Source organism: Ursus arctos, unplaced genomic scaffold, assembly GCF_023065955.2.
Source record: "Ursus arctos isolate Adak ecotype North America unplaced genomic scaffold, UrsArc2.0 scaffold_10, whole genome shotgun sequence".
In the NCBI taxonomy this organism is placed as follows: domain Eukaryota; kingdom Metazoa; phylum Chordata; class Mammalia; order Carnivora; family Ursidae; genus Ursus; species Ursus arctos.
Window position 1 is genome coordinate 60,319,074 of NW_026622764.1, and position 15,978 is coordinate 60,335,051.

Here is a 15,978-nt window from a genome sequence, read left to right on the forward strand (position 1 = left end):
TAGCCAAATGCCAGATTTTACTGTCCTCATGTTGCTCTTGTATAAATATATATGATATATATAAGTATATCATAATATTTTATTCTTCTATTCTTATGTTAGTAGTTCTTCATCAGCAATGCTGGGTCTATAATTGCTATTATTTCTTTTTAAAAAGTTGATAGAGTTAAGTTATTTCTTTGGTATATGACTTATGGAACAAGTACAGGGCGTGAAGTCAGCTTTCCACTAAACAGTTAAAAGTGTATTCAAGAAACAAACTACCGATACATGCAATGACATGGCTACGTGTCAAAGACATTATGCTGAGTGAAAGAAGGCATCTGTGGAAGCGCACACACTCCGTGATTCCACTTATCTGTAATTCCAGAAAAAGGAGACTAATCCATCATGATGGAAATCTGGGTGGTGGTTGTCCCCTCAGTCATGGAAAGATGGGGTTAACAGGGAAAGTACAAATGGGAACTTTCTGGAATGATGGGTGTGTTCCATAGCTTGACAGAGAAATGGATTAAATGAGTGCATGTGTGTTTCAGAACTAATGTATCTGTACAGTTAATGTCTATGCGTTCGATTATATGTACATTATGCCAATAAAAAATTCAGGTGCATAGTAAAGCAGTTTCTAATGATGCCATCTTTTTTTTTTTTTCAAGATTTTATTTATTTGTCAGAGGGAGAGAGAGCACAAGCAGGGGGAGCTGCAGGCAGAGGGAGAAGCAGACTCCCTGTTGAGCAAGCAGCCCAATGCGGGGCTCAATCCCAGGACCCTGAGATCATTACCTGAGCCGAAGGCAGACGCTTCACTGACTGAGCCACCCAGGCGCCCCATAATGATGCTGTGTTATGATGTCTTATTCAGTGCCTGAATAACTAGTTTCATTTAGTGAAGTTAGTTCCAAAGTGAAGAGGCTTCAATTGGTAAAATCTGCACATTAGGTGTCAGAATCAAGTGGCAATAATATTATTAATAATAATAGGTATGATTTTATCACATATGTATACTATATGCCAAATACTGTGTTGTGGTTATCCCACAGGGAAGAAATCACTCAGACATTAAAAAAAAAGCTTGAGGGGCGCCTGGGTGGCACAGTGGTTGAGCGTCTGCCTTCGGCTCAGGGCGTGATCCCGGCGTTATGGGATTGAGCCCCACATCCGGCTCCTCTGCTGTGAGCTTGCTTCTTCCTCTCCCACTCCCCCTGCTTGTGTTCCTTCTCTCACTGGCTGTCTCTATCTCTGTCGAATAAATAAATAAAATCTTTAAAAAAAAATAAAAAAAATTTTAAAAAGCTTGAATAATTTTCCCAAAGGCATATAAGCAATAAATGGCAGAGTTGAACTTGGAACTCAGGGTTCGTTCCTTATGGAGCCCCTGCCTCCAAGTACTAGGACAAATGCTTGTTAGAGAAGAAGATGAGAATTTTCAGTCTTTTCAAGAATGCAATATAAAAACAAATATTTATTGAGTGTGCCCTTTGTGCTAGGTACCATGCTAAGTGCTTCCTGTCATTGTCTCTGTAAAATTACTATTATCATTTCCTTTTTTTTTTTTAACAGAAGAGGGATTTGAAGCTCAGAGAAGTTAAGCAACTAGCCCAAGATCACACAGTATGTGGAAGAGCTCTCATTCCATTCCAGAGCCTTTGAAATCAAAGTTCAGGGGTTTTTTTTGTTGTTGTTGTTTGTTTGTTTATTTTTTTCTACTTTCAGTGGTTCTTAACTAGAAGATACATCAGAATCGATGGTAGCAATTTTTAAGAATTACACATTTCTGGGCCTACCTTGGCTCCTTTTATTCTGTAGATTAAACGGGCACTTGGGAATTAGTTTCTTTACAGGGCCCGCCGGTGATGCTAAAAATCCTGCCTGAGAACCACTGTGCCGAGTTGTCATTGGTTTCTCAACAAGACCCCCGCTCTTCTTAAAATGTCTATGCATTTATTTTATTTAAAAAATTAATAGAGAAGGGGCCTCCTGTCATGATAGACAGGAGTAAACATCAATAGATCTTGGCTTCAGCAGAAGATGAAACTCATCAGATGGTACTTTTAAAATTGGTGAGTTGTATTGTACATATATTTTATTTCAGCAAAAAGCCAGTGCTTTAGAGACCTTATTATTCATATTTTTGTAGACATTGTTTTAAACTTTGGTTTGTATTTGAACTATATTTTCTTGAAAACTTACACTGAGTGTTTTAAAATGGAAAAGCTTAGTTGAAGAGAAACATACTATTCTGTGTGTTTCAATTAACTGTGACTCCGGGGAATCTAGTTGTATCTGAAAAGCCATGAAACTCTAATTGATTGCTCTGTCCAGTGTTTTGTTCTACACCAGAAAGACCAAAGGGATTGGTGATGTTGTTTTTGTTCATAGGCTGTCCTACCTGAAGGAGGGTGACTTCAATCCTGGACACAGTTGATAGACAAGAGATCCGTCTCTTTCGTGGGCAGAGATCTGCAGGTTGGGATTGTGGCCCATGAGCTAGGATTTGCCTCAAGAGCTCTTCCTTAATACACTCACTGCTCTATATTAGAGAATAAAACAAAGAAACAAAATCCCTTCCTAGGAGAGTACAAGATACATAGAGCAGAAATTCAAAGGGGGAGGGCAGGCCTTCTAAGTTCATTCTCCTAAATGATGAGTTTCATAAATGCATACAGTAGTCCCCCTCTTATCTGTGGGGGATATGTTCCAAGACCCCCAGTGTGTGCTGGAAACTGTGGATAGAACCAAGCCCTATACACACGCTGTGTTTTCCTATACATACATACCAGTGATAAAAATTTAACTTATAAGTTAGGCACAGTAAGAAATTAGCAACAGCAATGATAATAAAATAGAACAATTATAATATTTTGAAATTCAAGTTATGTGAATGTGGTCTCTCTCTCAAAACATCTTATTGTGCTGTACTCACCCTTCTTCTTGAGATGACATGAGATGATCAAAGGCCCCCGTGGAGGGATGGAGAGACATGCATGACGTAGGCACCGTGACGCTGCGTTAGACTACTGCTGACTTCCTGAGGATACGTCGGAAGGAGGTGCCTCTGCTTCCAGACCGCTGGTGACCGTGGGTACCTGAAACCCTGGAAGCAGAACCATAGATGAGGGGGGACCACGGGGAGGTGGCCACCACCACAATCATGATACACAATGTTTCCATTACCTTAGGGAGGGTCCTTGTGTCTCCGCAACCAAGCTTCTCCACCCACACCCTAGTCCTTGGCAGCCATTCGTCTCTTTTCCAGGAAAGTACTTCTGCCTTTTCTAAAACTTCTAATCAATGGCATCATGCAGTATGTAGCCTTTTGTATCTGGTTTCTTTCCATTAGCATAAATCTTTAGAAATCTTTAGAGATTCATCCATGTTGCTGTTTAAAATAACGTTAGGGCTGTATACGGCTTTGGCTCTGACAAGGTCAATATGACATAAACAGTATTTGTAAGTTTTGTTTTATGATACGGATTATCGTTTCTGTCAACAAAGTTTGAAGTACTTCCAAATCATTAGGCGACAGACTTTTGTGTGTCCCTCCATTTGCCCTGTACTCTTTCACTTGCTTTTTCTCCTAACAAAGGAATAAGGAGAAAGTGAGTGCGTGACATCCATTTACCCCTGTATCAATTACTCTCTTACCGGACAATGTTCTGCCTCCTTTGGAGTCAGGCACAGCCATGTGAACGTTTTGGCCAATGAAATGTGAGCAGAAGTGATGTCCGCTCCTTCCAGATAGAAGCTAAATCTTCGCTGTGCTAGTAATTCCAGCAGCAAGTGTGGAGGGAGATCCCGGGTCCGTGAGTGAACGTAAACAGCAGAAACCTCCGCCAAGGGTGCTGATCATGAAGCATGAGCACGAAATAACACGCCTTCGCCACGGGGTAGTTTTAGGGCTAACTGTCACCGAAGCACAGTAGCACGCTAGTCGCTCCTGGCTGAAAAAGGAAGCAGATGACCTGGTTCTCTGAATCGCATACCCAATCACTGACTGTCCTCGTTCCACCCGAGGATTCTTCTTCTTCTCTTTCTGGCTGGTTCAGCAGCTCCAAAATAAACTTCTTCCTTTACGACCAAGAGCACGGAAAGATTAAAAGTGTTATGAAATGTTCAAGGCAGCTCGTTCCACTTGGTCTCTGACAGAGATTGTCATTGCTCAAAGAGCTCATGTCCTTTCTGTGTGGCATTTGATTTTAAACAGAGTGTAACAGGCATAAAATAATTCCTCCATGGATGAATATGGTAATTGGCAAAGTCAGGCTCTGCGGTGGAAACTTCCAGCATTCCCCAACACCTCAGATGTCCTCTTCTTCAGGAGCACAGAGAGACCACCTCTGCCAGCCCGTCTGCAAGTGAGCCATTTTTGAGCCCTGAAAGCTAAGAGTGGATGTGTTTTTCCATACTCTCTTTCTTTCTTTGAACAGCTGGATGCAGAGGAGGACAAGGCCCTAGAAGAAGGTAAATCAGCAGGAGAGAAGGAGCCCGGGTCTCTAAGTGACAGCATGGAGCAAAGTCTATCCGCTCCTTCTCCTTCCATCTGCCTGCATTGGGCAATGTTGTGAGCAAGAAGTAGACCTCTACTTTCTTAAACCCCTGAGTTTGAGATTTGCTTGTTATATCAGCAAATGTGAGCTCTGCAGTGCAGGAGCTAATGAACAATGCTACAGCACGAGAGTTTGAAAGCATAAATTCCTCTATTCACACACACACAAAACCCTGTGAGCCCCACTACCTTTGTGAAGGAAAAGAGTTACTTATGCGGCTTGTCAAAGCCATATACATGTCGAATGGCATGTATCAAAACTCATTCTCTGTCCTGAATCTAGCGTTCCCACCCCACCACATAACAGCAAGGGAAGGCTACAGGGTCTTGGCTATTTACTGTCTCAGCTTTAGCAAAAATCTATAAAAATGTATCATGATTAAGATACACGCATACACATATGTCAAAGAAATGGCTTACCCAGTGTTGGGTTTGGGTTAGTCATGTCTTCAAGCCTTGGTCTCTGCATGTGACGTGGTGGGGTCAAGAGATCATGAGCAAGAGAAAATGGGACCCCCACAAGAACAGACTGACACTCGTGGCTGTGGTTGCCTCTGACGTCGGTGATGGCGACATTCTGCAGAAGACAGTCCTTCATCACAGAACTGAACACGCATGCGCCTGATACAGGCGTCAGAGAGCCTGAAGGGAGATCCCGGGCAGGCTCAGCGGCTGCAGACCCGGCTGCTGCCTCACACCGATGAGGTCAATCAGCAGGCCCGTGACCGTGCGGACCAGCTTCAGAATGGCCACTGGTTCCTTTTCAGCATTTTCATCTCATAAGAATCTTTCTCATGACCCACTCTAACCAGAAATTTGCAAGAAAGGGAATTTGGGGAAATGTATGTCAGCCTTGTCACATTGTCCCATGGCCAAGCCACTGCAGCAGCATTGATGATTTCACTCGTTTATTATTTTTTTTAAAAGATTTTATTTATTTGAGAAAGAGAGCATGAGAGAGAGCACAAGCAGGGGGAGAGGCAGAGGCAGAGGGAGAAACAGACTCCCCGCTGACCAGGGAGCCTGACATGGGGCTCCATCCCAGGACGCTGGAATCATGACCCCGGCCAAAGGCAAACGCTTAACCCACTGAGCCACCCAAGTGCCCTATTTCACTCTTCAAGTATTGAACAGTCTGCAAGTACTGACTGATCACAGTGAAATGAAAGTTTCCTGTTTTGAGCACTCTGGCTGGAGGCAACATCGCTGAACAGGTGTCGTTTACCTGAGTTGTTCCCAACCTCCAGTTTTAGGTGACTTTTCCATCCTGCTGGTGTCCAAGCCCTTCCTGGTAGCTGTTTCACTTTTTCAAAACCTTCTCTCAGGGAAAGTGCTCTACTGTTCAATAGCTGTAAGTCAAAGCCACCTGTGAGGGGCACTCATTTTTCAAGCCTCTTCTCCATGTGGAGACCATGGGCCTCTGCTGCAGGGGACCGTGGAGGTGTGGTCTTTGGCAACCACACGTGGGAACAGTGTTAGCAGGACAGGTGGTCCTGGTGGATGTGAAGTGATTGTAGACGATCCAGGACATGTTCATTTTAATAGACATGTCCTTTTAAGGTACAATGGAAAACTGATCAAGAGATATAATAAACTAAGGGTGGTGACTTAAAGTTTCCTTCTGAGATACAGAGTTTCATGTTGTAGAAGTGAGCATTTGTTTAAATTACTGAGTAAATGATAGTGAGTTGATATTTAAGATATTAAGCAAATACCATTGCAAATGATTCACCAGGATGTCAAAAATTATGAAGGTAAAATTCAAAAACTGTTGAGCTTTGAAAAATACTCCCACGGGAGAAAGTTTAGAAGTCCTGATCTTTATGACAGTCTGAAGAAAACCCTTAATTCTGCCAACCAGCTAAGAAAACCCTCTCCTCTGAAGCCCCCAACCAAATTTCTGCAGCTCCCTTCTGAGTGGAGTTCAAGTCCTCGTGATCCTGTGCGGTAATCTCCTGAAGGCACCGATGGTGTCACGTGCTTCAGTTTGTACTGAACTAAACAGAGGATTGCTCAGCCACCAACACCAGGACAGCCCATTCATTGCCTCAGCCGCACCTGTATGTTTCAGAAGGCCTTGGAACCATTGACTATGTGGTGTCTTCCAAGAAATCAGGGGATAAAAGCAGAAATGCCCACGCACTTGAACCCCACCCTTCTTCCAACCCCTTGTACGTGCAAAACTCAAGATGAATTCTCCATCTCTAAAATTCCTAGCCAGCTCTTGAAAAAATAAAATGTCTTTGTTCCAAGACTATGGGTGCCAGAGTCTGAAATGCCAAAAAAGGAGGACTTGCCAAAAGGGAGTGTGTTTTTTGAGATCAGCTTTTCTGCTGATGTACCCAAAGGGCAACCTTTGCTGGTTGGCTTTAGGCGAGCAGAAAACAGGCTCCCGTTGACATTCATTCTTATGATTCAGTCATTTTGGGTCACTGTTTGTAGATTTCTATTCGTTTGTCTCTACGGCCCTGCTTTTATGGGGAGCTTTGCGGTACAGGATATCTAGGTGCTCCAGGGGCTCTCTGTAGCCTGCTCAGTCATATCTTAGAAGCAGCCAGCTCAGCCTCCCTCCCAACCTGGAAAAGACCTTTCCTGATGGATCAACCACATCGCAACACAGTTCTTGCTATTCTCGATGCCAACACTGCCTCAATCAAGGAGGTTGGCTTCTTTGATTAATGGCAGGAAAAGATGGCAGATACATAGAAACAGGCCTATACATATAAAATGGATCAAATGTCTCTAAAAAGAAAGATTGTCGCAGAAAGTCGACTAGAAGCAATTACTCAAGATGGCCCAGGTTGGGTTTCTTGAATGTGTTCTGGTGTGTGTGTGAGAGAGAAAGAGCAAGCAGGGAGGACAGTGACTGAGGCTCAGGGTAATGCATTGGAACCCGGAACTGGTGATGGATCTGGAAAGGGAAGGACTGAAGAAGAGGAAATTAGTTTCCTCAAATTTATTGTAGACTCCAAACTTGTTGATCATTCAGATCTTACCTAAGATTTAGAGATGTCAGTGGCCTAATAAAAAATGTTCTGCTCTCAGTGTGCAACTTGCTGTGACCCAGTCCCATGTTTTTTCCAGCTCCGGGCTCATCCAGAAATCTGCGGCCACTTCACTTCCTCCTCAGCCCCTTCCGAACAAGGGCAGGAGGCAGACGGTCAACTGTGCCTAAATACGCCTGGTCCAAGTCCATCCCTCTGCCCTCTTTACAAGTTCTTCTTGCTAATGGGACATTTGGCAACCACAAATCATGAGGATTATTAAGTGGAGTGATGGGAGATTTTGATGACAGGTTCCTACATTTCAGTCTTTAACAATTAAAGAGGATTTACCTTTCAGTTCAAATTTTACTAGAATGATTGAGTGACAGTCAGAAACCAGGGGTAAACACACCCCAGCATATAAAATTTAGAATGGGCTTAGACATCAATTTCAGAACATCTAATTCAACTTTTTACTAAATTCATATTGAGGTCATTTGAGATAATGGACACATGCTTCAGAAGGAGTCTTCACCTGTTTGACAAAAATTCCTGATTTTTACCACTAACAAGTGCCTCCACACCTGGTAAAACTGTATCTGGAAGGATTGATCATGGGGAAAGATCTACAAGACCCAGGACCAAAGCTGCGTCATGAATCTTATAAAGTTATTGGCAATGAATTTATAATCCAGGCACTCGTTTCCACCTTGTATTGCTGAGGACGTTGCTTTCCTTTCATTTAAACGTCGTAACAAATATTTGCGCGCATTTTATAATTTGAAGCATTTCGTCTTTACGTGATTTTGCTAATGATATTTAGGACCAAATGAACTCGTTAATATACTTCAATTTTGTGGACTATTTTAAAAGCAAGCACAAGGTCAAACATGACTTGGGGCTAGCAGAGCATTTAAAAAGCAATGCTGTAAAGGGGGTTACTTGATTCCTACAATCTTGAATCCACAGACCTCACAGCACACCACTCCGCCCTCTCAGGAGTTACTTATTTGCAGGGAAAAATATTCATATCTGTGTGAGATTCTGATCCTGAACTTGGCAAAGATCGTCTCATTGGTTAAATATTTCCATTTTTATATAAACCATTATTGCAGTGACATCATGCTTGGTATAACTTACATAAGGCATTAGAAATTAGTTTTGATCAATCACCTGTGAGGGAGGTGGTATCATCCTCTCCTGCTTAAGATTATGAAACTACTTTCCAATGTGCTTTTCCACCTCATATTTCGGTTTTAGCTTTCACCAACTTTCCAGATCAGTTTGATCATGAAAGCTGTTCACTGTAGCTATTGTTCATTTCAGGAGTTATAGACTCTGTTTCCCATATGATGCATTTTTTTCAGAATGTTACATGGCAACAGACTTTTTTAGTGTCTTTTTGCAACTCTCCCATTAGAAAAAGCACCCCCCTCTTGCCATTCCTCAGAGCTATTCACTCTGCATGTCATGAAGCCACTGCTTTCCAAAATGAAAGAGCCCAGGATATGTTCTATTGGTCTTTCCTAATAAATCATTTGCCAAGAAATTCTCCTTGAGCCCAGATAAGGTGTCTCAGCTTTAGGTTTTCCTTATCGCTCCACCAGCGTTTAGCACATTGCAAAATAAAGGCAGAGTAAGGATGAAACGAGGGGCTGGGGAACGTTTGAGTGTTTGAGTCTATTTCTAAGTTTTTCGTTCTGTGTTATGATTATCCATTTATGTATATCTCCATCAGAAACTGGGGTCATGTCTCTTTCACCTTTTTAATCTTCACATACAAGCACAGAGCCTGATCGAGTTCATGGCTCACATGTATATCACAGTAATTTTTTTAAAAAAATTATTTCCCCTTTTGCACCTCCAAAACTTTCTTTAGAGTCAGCCGAAGATACTCTCTGCAGGACTGGTAAGATAGGAAAGCAAAGATAGAGAAAAAGTCAATGCTTATTTTTTTTCCCCATTACCAAAATAAGATTTGGCATCAAGTCTTGGAAGGTAGAATTTTCTAGGAAGTTTCTCTCTTCTTTGGGTAGGGATCCTGAAGGTAGCTAATGGTGCTGGCCTGCAAGATTGCCATTGGGTTCACTATGGTGGCCACAGAAGGTTCCATGAGCCCCCCAGCTGGAGGGCAGATCACCCGAGCCAGGAATGGGCTGCAGCCACATTTCGGGAGATTGTCATCAGCAAAGTTGAGATGGGGTCCTTAGGGAGTGTCATGTGTGAGAAGAAATATCTCTAGACATGCCTCTATAGCTGTTGATAACTATATAAATATTGACAGCTAACAAATTGCTTCATTTCTCTACCTTTGTCGGTTACCGATTAAATGTGACGACAAGTTCTACGAGCTCTCAAAGTAATGAAAACTATAAACTGAAACATCTCTCCCTATCTTTTCATTGATGATGTAAGATATAGTGTGGATAAGGATTTGGATTTAGCTATAGATACAGACACAGCTACAGATATAAACAATATATTGGGGCATGCTGGGTGGAGTCAGGAAGAACAAGTGATGGCCAATTCATGATCTACTTAATAGTCTCAAAATGTGTTTAGTAACAATAACAAAATGCCTGTCTTCTCTATGTCTTTATTTTTTTTGTGGTTCAGGAACATGTGATCAGGAGTAGGCTTGTTTCTTCTCCTTCTCCTCCTCCCCCTCCTCCTCCTCCTCCTCCTCCTCCTCCTCCTCCTCCTTCTTCTTCTTTATAATATGGATGTGCTCATTCACTTATTTTTTAAGAAAACATTTATGCTTTTTATGTGCCAAGAGTTATGTTTGGAAGCCACTGAGGGACTTGAAACAGAGGAATGACATGATATTTTTGACTTTGGAATATGAGACATGACTTTGTTTTTCTCCCAGGACTGCTTTCCAATGTGTTCTGCCAGTTCCTTTCTTTCTCAACCTTTGACAACATCTCTGGAAGATCCTGAAGGTTTCCAGTCACGTTCAGCTCGAAGAATGATCTTACGTTGACAATGGACTCATTTACCAATATTAAAAAGTCCAGTAGAATCTAAATGAAAACACCAATCTCACATTCAATCCATAACTGCTTCTGCTCCCTCAGCTCAGTCCTGATCTGGGGCTCAGAGCCTGCAGTTGAGGTTTACTATATCATTTTTGTTTCTGGGCCCTCCAGGACAAGATTTAAAGGAAAGGATTAATGGAAAGGGGGAAAGTTTCTTTGGTGGGTGCATTTTCAGATTTCTATACTGTGTACTTCTCCAATGTGGGTGATATATTCTAGAGATCACCTCTTCTGATACCTCCACAGCCCCTGCCTATAAAGGGATACCCCCCCCTTCTTTTACCCCTGGTAGGTCAGGATACCTTAAAGATAGCTTCAGTCCAGCTTGACATCCATTTTCCCATGAAAATTTGTGTATCCCTGCTGGGAGCTCAGGTCTATTCACTATTTGTCTTTTCCCCCATTTGAGCTGTCACCTACCTCTACCTGGCAAACTCCAGGGGATGCAAGTCAAGTTCTCCATAAACTCTCCTTTGAGCTCTGCTCTCACTCACTCCAGGTTAATGTCATTCAGTAAACATTTAGGTGGGGAGTGAGGGTCCAGTATCCTTCTTTTCAGGCATCTCTATTCTTCATGAACAATTCTCTTGTATCCCACATCCCTTCACTTTGAGGGACAGTGCCTTCTCTTCTTCTGGTGAGGGAGAGAAGAGAAGAATCAAAGCATTCTTTCCCTTCACCCCAGGCCTCAGCCACCCCCCTTCCCTAATGAACTAATGAGCTCCAATCTGCTGTGGATATAAGGTGGATGCACTTCTGAGCAGTAGCCAGATCTCCATCTCACCTGACCACTGCTCAGTAAGCCCTGGAAGAAAGTACTTGGTGCTTCTATGGCTTTCTATGGCTCTTCAAGGTAATGTATTGTTCTCAGTAGTGGGGCTCCAGACAAAGTTCCCAAGACAAGAACAAAACCCCTATTACACAGTACGTTGCATCTTGTATAAATAGTACCATGATGACACTGTGAAGAACCGACTGGAAGGAGATGAGAACAGAGATAGCGATTTCAGAGAGCCATCCAGGTGAGAAATGCAAGGAGTCTGAGCTGAAGTCATGGTAATGAGAAAGGAGGGGAGCACATGGGTTTGTGACATATTCATTCAGGTTTCTGGCTTGGGTGAGTGATCACGCTGTTGACAAAGGCATGACACAGAGAAAGAAGAGGCAGGCTTTGAGAACAAGGCTGTACAAAACTGGGGAGTTGTCGCTCCCATGTTGTGTTTGATGTCTCCGGGGGACCTTGGGTGGCAAAACCCGGTTAGGTGGATAGTCTGAGGCTCAAGAAAAGGTTGTGACTTAGGGCTGTAGTTGGAGGAATCCTTAGCATTCAGGTATCTACGGACACCATAGAATATTTGGGGTCACTCAGGAAGAGTATGTAACATGACAAGGCAAGGGGGCCCAGTCAAGCCCCAAGAAGCACCCACACTGAACGGCTGGGTTGGTTTGTATGGGAAACTTAGGAGGGCCCCAAAAGGTGGGAAGAAAAAGTTCTCTGAAGGACACTGAAAAGAGGATGCACCCCTCCTTTCTCAAATCCTTTAGTATACATGTTACCAGTCACCCAAAATTATGGACTTGCACTTCTTTTTCTTGTCCTGTTCTCTTCCTCATCTTCCCGTAAAGGGACTCCTTCCATGATTCTCTATTTCACAGAGCATCAAAATGAAAGACTGGATCCCTTCGTTCTGGGGCTTCGACTGCTTCCTCACACAACAGGCTCCTTAACAAAGGCTTCTAAGATGATAGCTAACTAATTGGAGGAAAGTTGTTTCCATTCCTCAGGTGTGCTGCCAGCTTCTGGGGCTGATGGCAGAGTGCCACGATTCTTTCCCCCCCTCACACTTCACAGTGACCCCTTCGTAATGGGAGCTAGTGCTTTCTGTTCCTCAGCAACCTAAATGCTCAGAGGTTCCAGAAGGCCGAGCCATCAGCATCCCTCAGGTTTGACAAGCAAATGCCATTGAGTGGGCCTGGCTGATTCTTCGCATTGCTGGAAAACATCTCTATGTAACTGACAGAAGAGGAAGACGATCATCAGATGTTACAAGTGATGCTTTGTCATAGGGCTCCCAGAGCTCGTCCTTAGAGAGAATCACCACCAATAGAAAGAGACTTCTAGTCTCACCTGTGGATTTCTATTTGGTGGATGGAGAACTGGAGGGAGAATCATAAAGATGACCAAAACCCAAAATGTTTCTCAAGACACCCCAACCCAAATCAATACACTCGGGAGGAAAGAATGTGACACGTGAGAGCTGGTTCACTTATAAAAGCATCAGTTGAGCAAACCGCCTACTTTGAGCAGGCAAATACTTTGCTTGCTTAAAATAAAATGAGTATTTCCCCCTTTCCTGCATGCTTGCCTTTCCCAACTCCCAGAACGTAGGTCAAAACTCACATCTGTTTTTGCTTTCCAGTTCTTTTGAAGTAGCATGCCAATGTGCAACACCAGCTCTCGTGCCAGGATAGCCCTGCTATCGTGGGGGCCAGCTCTGGGTCCACACCCTGGGTGGCTGTGCCAAACTCCTGGAGGAGGCTGGTGGGGAGGCCAGGAGGTCTTCACGGCGTCGGACTTTCAGGCCTCTCCAGGGAGCTGCAGGCAGCTACACTGTTTCTTCTTCTTTCTCTGCAAGCGTTCCCTGCTCTGGTGGGGAGTCATTTCTCTCTTTCAAATGGAACACGTAGATCATCCCTTAAAAATACCTTGCAAATACGTGTCTTTGTGAGAGGTACCTAGGTTTAGGGGCATGGTATGCAAATTCCTAGCACCTCCCTCAAGAGAGAAGCCTCTGCTACTTTCAGAAATGTCCATCTAATTCCGGTATTGGGGGGAACAATCAAAATTTATGATGATAAAGATTATCAAATGATCAGAGTTTTTTAGGGCAGGGACGCGTCTTCCACAGGCAAGCTGGGTGCTCTGAAAAGTCTGTCTACGACACAGGTTATATGATCATAACTACAGTGTAAGCGAAATAGGATACATGCGAGCTGCTGTGTGTCGTAGAAGTGGCTGTGGCCAGACGATTGTACTGGAACAGGAGCAAATACTTACTGAGCACTTGCCGTGTGGCACACACTCTGAATCTCTTCACCTAGTTCTTACAACAACTGTGAGGTACCACTAGGAGTCCCACCATTTTAAGGAGGAACAAGCTGAACTCGAGTTGGCTTGAACACCTGTGCAAAGCCACCCAACTCTTGTGACACTGGTGGGGGTAGTAGAAGATGGCTACTAATTCCATCAGTAGAATCTATCATTGGAGGGTTTTTCCCCCTACTAGGAATTTTTTCCCCTACGAGGGGAAGATGTGCGATCCAAATTTTCTCCTATGCCTCATTTTACCTCAGAGCTTGCCAGGTGTGAAGCATAATTAGTAATCACAAAATAAAGTTTCTTTGTTCATAAAGCCTGAATGAACTTGGTCTTAGACCTGGAAAAACTATAATAAATACTGCATATTTCACAACAAATATTGCCTATTGATGACATTACCATAACATTTTAATGATTGTCGTGAAAAACGTTTGTAGAATATATTAGTTTACTTTCTAATCTTAGTAAGCATAGACAGTAAAAGCATTTAAAACATTGACTTAAGATTTTGCGGTGTCTCAAGTAATTTTTCTGGACACAGAATTGCTGGAACACATACTAGAAAATATTAAGCTCTGCTTGTTTTCTTATAATTTCTCTCTTTCTCCTATAAATATAGCTAGAAAGAAAGGAATTTGCCATGATTTTGTCCCATACTTTTCGGCAGAATAGTAACAATCAACCATTGGGCTCATTTTCCTTCCCATACGTTTTTTCTTGACGGAAATGGCTTTAATCTGCCCCATTTCTAAGTATAGCCCAATTCACTCCATTGGCCACACTTTCTCTGCTCGTTGGTTTTGGAGCACCCTCGGGTCACAGACTCCGAGGCTTCATTCCTCTGCTCCCACCTTGTCTCCAGGCTGCCAGGCTGCTGCCTCTGCTGTTGACCACCATTCTGTGGCCACCAATCCACCAGGCGTGGCAGTGGGTCCTCACCACTCCTCCTTCCCTCTTACACTTAATGCCAAGCTGGGCACAGGCTGGTTTTCAGAAATTCCTTCTTCACAACAGAAGTGAGACTGTAACTTTTCACAAGATGATACTGAGGATTTAGAGGCATATAGATACTATTATTAAAGCAAATAATAATATGTGAATGATAACACAGGTATTCACTATATGAGTCTTACCCGATCTCAGCTCACTCATTGGACCACCTCCCTGTTTAATGCCCAGCTCACTCCCACACAACGGAGGCGAACATCCCTCCCCCTTCCCCAGCATTTTAATCCAGAGTACTGGCCAAAATTAGTGTAAAGAAAGGAAAAAGTTGTTTCTTGACCCAATCTAAAGTCAGCTTCCTCATTTCTTTCCTAGGATCACCTTGTCCAGAATGAGTGACTATATAAATATTCTTTCCTTTTAGGAAATATGCCACCCTTTCCAAAGGTGTGATCAGACCTAAGGCTTTAAGAAAATGCTGCCATAGCACCATATCCATAGATCTACCAAAGCCTCGTCTATTCACTGTTAAATAACATTATCTGCGAGAGAACAATCCAATCCACGACGAACTTCACCAAATTCTTCCGGATTCCTTTTCAAGCTCTCTGCTCGGCTCACCTCTCTATCACAGTTCTGTTTCCCCTGCAGACAAACACTCAGTGAAGCAGCCACAAGACTGTGAGCGCCAGTGATAGAACAGGGCATGGTTACAACAACCAATTAGTGAATCTGTACCATTAATCCAAACTTAGCAACTTTTTCATCTTGGCAAGAGAAATCGATGTGCTAGAAGATGCAACACACACCTGTTGACCAACACGTATCTGCTTACTTCCCTTTAGACTTTGCCCCAAAGTTACATCTACCGAACTGAGGAGCCTACTCAATTCAATGGTCGTTTCCTAGAACAAAGGGACACTGAGCCCTAAGGATAGTTTTAAGATTCCACTTCCTAGAAGGCACACAAATGCTTGAAGCTTCCATAAGGAGTTCAAAAACATTCAAAGCTTACACTCAATCAGGTTCAGCCTGTGGCATAAGCAAACTTCTCCTACGTCTTTAGATCTCCCCCTGAAAAACACAAGTAACGTGAGGTGCTTCTAAGAAGCCATGGGACTCAGTCATACCCTAGATCATCTGTGAGTAAGTAGTCACTGTCTCCCTGGCCTTGGGCCACCGCACTGTAAGGATCCCACCAATAGACTGGACGGAACAACCCACAGAGAAGGGGGGATTCAGGGGGTTCTTCTGGTCCTGCTGACCATTCCCTACTTCTCCTCAACTTTTGCTCAAGCAGCAGATGGGGCTCGGTGGAGCACCCCCTCTGATGTGTAATTCCGGCCAATGTTCCTACAATAG